Genomic DNA, 5,459 nt, shown 5'->3' on the forward strand with positions numbered 1-5,459 from the left:
AGTGTTCCACGACCAATGATTGTATTATAGGGATACTCCATGTCAACAATGTCAAAGACAACCTGTTCAGTCCTTGTGTTATGAACAAAACCGAAGGTCACCTGCATTGTGATTTTTCCGAGTGCTACAATCTGCCTTCCTCCGAAGCCACATAGAGGATGTGTAGCATCATGAATCTTATCCTCTGGTTCTTGCATTTGTCTGAAGGCCTTAGCCAATATGATATCCGCTGCACTGCCTGTATCAATCAAAACATTATGGACCAGAAATCCCTTAATGACACAAGATATGACCATAGCGTCATTATGAGGGTAATCTTTGAGCTGAAGGTCCTCCTGGGAGAAGGTGATTGGGATGTGGGACCATTTTGACTTGATGAAGGGTCCCTGCACCCCAACATGCTACACCCTTCTCTGTGCTTCTTTCTTCTGCTTCTTGTTAGCCGGCTCTGAACCTGAGCCGCCTGTTATCGGAAACACCAGCTTCGTAGCCAAAGATGCTTCAGCTTGGTTGCTGAACGAAGCCATCAGCTCAAAAGTAGAAGTGAGTTCACCGGAGGTGGGCGCCAATGTTGGAGACTTATTCTGAAATGCTATGAATTAAGAACAAGGCAACACAAAATGATAAAGGTTAAGGCCCTTCGTCCTTCGAAGCATTATTTCCCTTAGGATATAATGATCTTCAGACGAAGGTCATGAAGGACATACCTTCATAATCACAATATACATTAATGGAAGAAGAAGCATGTGAAACATAAAGAACAATATGAATGATTATGTAACATTATTAACTCATCTTCTATTATATTATTATGAATAAACAGAAGTAATGCAGAATTACATTTGTACCTTCGGCTTGACAGAAAGAGATAGTACAAGCATGATGCATGAGCGAGTACAAATCAGCGTGAACAGTACTGGGGTACTGTTCATCTATTTATAGGCACAGGGTGCAGCCTGTGTGAAATTACATTTATACCCTTTACAATCGATTACATTCATGACACAAACTATCATGGGTCAATCTGTCTTTTCATCTTTAAGTCGGCGCAACCCTTCGTCTTAGACATGTCATTATGCCGAAGTTCTCTGGAAGATAGCTTCAGCGTTATTTCTGTGCTTATTTCCGAAGGTGTTTCTTCTTACAGGACCTTCGGCTATGAAGCAGACCCCCAACAGGATACTTAGGGCTAGTTTGTAAACCCAAAATTAATTCATTTTTCCTTGAAAAAATACAAATATCTTGAGAAAATGAAGTTACCAAACTAGCCCTTAGAGTGATTTCACATGTAACTTACACAACAAGTGAAAGTGAATTGAAAAAAACAAAAGTATATTGAGGATTTTATGGTCCAAATATTTTTTAGAATTATATGTGGACATATGTTATGCCTCCATAAATTTTCATGAATTTATAGGCTATTTATGTATTATTAGTTTATTTCTAAAAAATCAACAAAATGTACACAACTATCCGATAAAATATCCGACGGTTATCAGACATATTGTATTCGAATCTGATATCCAAACAAAATATCCGAATCCATATCCATTATTCGAAAAAAAATCCAGATATTTGAAAATTCCATCCGAAACAATGTTCACCATCTTCGAATCTGGATTCAACCATATTACACCCCTACAACCAAGGCAGGCATACTTTTCTGGAACGAGCAGCATGTAGTTTCACAAAATACGGTTAAAACAAAGATCTATCCATTTGAGATAACAAAAATGGAGCGCGATCCACTCGCTCTCTAAGCAAAGCAGAGCCAATAACACAAAACTGATACTCATCTACCACACTAAAAATTCAAATATACTCCAGCAGTGTCTACTAACAAGTTCTGTTGAAGACTAGTGTAAGCCAACAATCATGCTCACTTACTCTTCACTCCCAGTTAGGGTTTAGGGCTTGTTTGCTTACTCTATTATTTATTCTAATCTATATGTGTTGAGATGGATTGTGACCTGAATCCATCTCAATACATGTGAATTGGGGTGAATATTAGAGTATCCAGATGAGATCTAGAGTAGATGCCGTGACAAGGGCAGCGACATGTTCCCATCTCTAGGCGGCTGCTGCTGCTGGAGGAGGCGCAGCTGCATCCCACACATCATCACGCATCAGCGGGAGGAGCTGAAATTCACATGTGGAAACCATAAGCACATGTAAACAGATCAACTGTCGATCAATTAAACATTTGCATCCTAGACAAACTGTAAGCACGTGTAAACAGAACACTACTAGGTCGATTAGAATGCCTCGTCTTCAAACACGAATCAGATTATTATGAGAGGAGTGACTGGACCTGGAGCAGCAACCCAGTCTGCACCAGCAGCCGGGACGCCAGCAGGTGGAGCTGCAGCCTCACGGCCTCACCCTCACCAGCTCCCCACTCGTCACCCCAGTTGTCAGCTCTAGGGGCAGTATATTCTGCAACTGCGCCATAGCCCGGAGCAACCAGAGCCTCTTCTTCCTCCTTCTCCTTTGCTTCCTCTATGTCCTGTAGAAGAAAAAAGATCGACCTGCAAAAGAGGAACAAGCATATGATCCAAGAAACGACAGAAAAGCAAATGTTTTGTTTATACATGTCAAAAATTGGTAGGAATGAAACTAGTTCAGATTATATCGGTTTATCATGATCTCCCACTTGTGTCCTGGAAGGATGGTGCCACGCATCTGGAGGACCATTCTGGCAAGCAGCCAGAACATACAACCGATGCTCTGTTTCCCCTTGTTGTTGGCAGGAATGCCGATATCGACATAGCGCATAGGGGAGTCGGTGTCACAGAAGGCAATGGTGGGAATGTTTCCGAGCGCGGCCTCCGTTTGTTCGGTGGATTGGAGGCGATTGGAAAAAATATAAAGAATTTTGACTTACTATGAATTGAAACCAACACAGTGGTGAAAATGTTTCCGAGCGCAGCCTCCGTAGTCCATATGGATTTTGATGATACTTGATATCAAACAAGCCTTTAATGGACTGTGCAAAGTTTGATAAAGAAGATTTAAAAGTGCTCTGGATCAACAAACTGAAATGCACAATCTAGTTCTTTTTCCAACAAATATAGGTTTACCTGGTGACCAGTCCTGGATCAGTGAGGATAAGAAGGCGTGGCTCGCTGAAGGAGGTTTGCAACTGGTTGGTGAATGTACCAGGAGTGTGCCTGCCGGCAATGGCATGAGCACCAGTGTACTACGCAAACTTGAGGACAGCCCTCTGGACATAGGGCCTAGCAGACTGCACAATGATGCCCTATGGATTCTCAATGCCAACTGAAGCTTCTCACAGGTCTTGCCAAGGTTAATAATGTAGATACCTTAAGGATAATAACAATAATATATACAAAAGTGCTATTGTTATTTTGCAGTGCACCATGGTCAAGTGACAAAGTGAAATTATAAGCATAATTAATGAGAATTAGCACTGAGCTACGGGCCATTCTTCCCACTGATTCCAGTGAACAAACACATCAACACAAACATTAGATGCTTGGTATAAGTTGATTTATCCTTTATTTTTGACAAATTCTAGTGTAAACCAATTCCACAACGCATATTTATGGTATTACATTGAGACGAATACCATTTGTGATGTCACAACTACTGAGCTAGAACGTACACGGTACACATGTGTATCACACTCACTCCGGAAACCTTCCAACTCTTTGTGCTAGACAAATCCTCAAGACTACCCGACGCTGCTGTCAACGGCAAAATTAACAACTAGAGTTACATACCTATGATTCAATATTCCTCGACTGATACTACGCGCCAATATTTCTCTCAGTTGACTATACATTGCATCACAATATATGCATGCACATAGCAAGATCCAGAAAGAGGTCAATACGAACAGATCTAGAACTAGATATCAAATATAATAAACATTTGAGGTAAGCATTTGGTTAGTCTCGAAAGATTTGGGCTACTACCATCTAGAAGTCCCAATTCTTGGTACCGAGGTGCACGTCGGTGGCGAGGATCATCTGGATGTCCTGCTCCCTTTAGGACAACGCATGCACGCCGCCGCCATCTTCGATGCCGAAGTTTAGGGTTTCTAGCGCCTGCACCGTGCGCTAGAGAGCAACAATACAAGTGAATATTAGAACTCAAAAGGCAGTAATCGCAATAAGTAAAATGGACAAGAGACACAACAATTTTTATTATGGTTCGGCCAATGACTACTCCACGTTGTGGTAACCTCCTTCGGTCAAAGGTTGCACTCAACCCCTCTCAAGTAATCTAAAGATCAAACTTAAGTGCTACGGTTGTCTTCCTTATATCAATATCCCAGTTGCGAGAAATCCCCGCAAATTGGAGTCTCTTTCGTATTACACAATTAATAGCAATCAAATTCGGAGTAAGGAGTGAATAGAATACGCACATAAGAGCACAACACAGCAACAACATGCACAAATGTAAAGAAGAGAGCACACCAACAAATCGACATAGTAACGACTCAAGAAATGCGCTCAAATCTCAATAGAACACTTTGAAGGCGTGGTCGTGGAGTCTCGAAGTTGCGGTGTGCTCAAAGTATGCTTGGGTTCTGTTCTATGGCGCTTAGAGGGTCCTTTTATATCCCCAAAGGACCTCGAAGCCATTGGAGCTTCATTTGGCAACTTTGGATTGCCTTCTGCCCACGGGTGCACCGAACTGTCCCGTGCACACCGGCCAGTGAGCAGTCTCCGATTGCTTTTCTTAAACGGTTGCGCCAACCATTGAGCCTAGACATGACCATGAGCCACCCGACCCGACCAACTCGAACCGACCCGCCCGAAAAAAACCCGGCCCGACTCGACCCGACCAATGAACAACGGGTGGGTACAGACCATATTTTTTGACATGTAATAATTCATGGGCTAGGTATGTGTCGTGAATTTTGACCCAAAACCCGACCCAGCTTGAAAAAACCTGACCTAAAGCCAAAAAACCCGACACATCAAAGAGGGAGGCATAGGCCAACCCGACCCGACATTAGGCACGGGTCAGGTACGAGCCGTGATAAATGGCCCACGACCCGACCTGGACCTGACTCGACATTTCGTCAAGTTGAGCTGACCGTCGAAGCCTTCGGTCGCTTGGCACACCGGACAGTTCGGTACAACCTAGCAACCGTTGTCGAGCTGATGTGGTCGGCGCTGATCGTGTGGCTGACTGTTGTGCAGTGGGTAGCTGTTGGTGCCCTAGCACACCGGAGACCGTCCGGTGCACACCGGACAGTCCCATGATTTTTATCCAGAACACCTCATCGATTTCCCGAGAGCAGCCTTTTCAGCCGTCGTCCAGCCTAGTCACCAGACACGGTCCGGTGCACACCAGACAGCCCGATGAGACCCAGACTGGCCCAAGTTTGGCCAAACTTAGCCAAACTCCATCACTCCAATTTGTCTCGACTTGAAGAGTTTCCTAGCACTTAAATGAACATTGTTAGCCACTAAAACAATTGACTA

General features: G+C 43.5%; 1 long non-coding RNA gene across 1 annotated transcript; it reads right to left on the reverse strand.

The window, feature by feature from the left end:
• Positions 1–1,683: 1,683 nt before the first annotated feature.
• On the reverse strand, positions 1,684–4,132 carry LOC109940839 (uncharacterized). The gene is made up of 4 exons (XR_002263532.2): positions 3,081–4,132; positions 2,885–2,986; positions 2,312–2,528; positions 1,684–2,139 (listed from the first exon to the last, which is right to left on the reverse strand). It is a non-coding gene; the product is annotated as an uncharacterized lncRNA (long non-coding RNA).
• Between the last annotated feature and the right edge of the window lie 1,327 nt (positions 4,133–5,459).

This window comes from Zea mays, chromosome 7, assembly GCF_902167145.1.
Source record: "Zea mays cultivar B73 chromosome 7, Zm-B73-REFERENCE-NAM-5.0, whole genome shotgun sequence".
NCBI lineage: Eukaryota > Viridiplantae > Streptophyta > Magnoliopsida > Poales > Poaceae > Zea > Zea mays.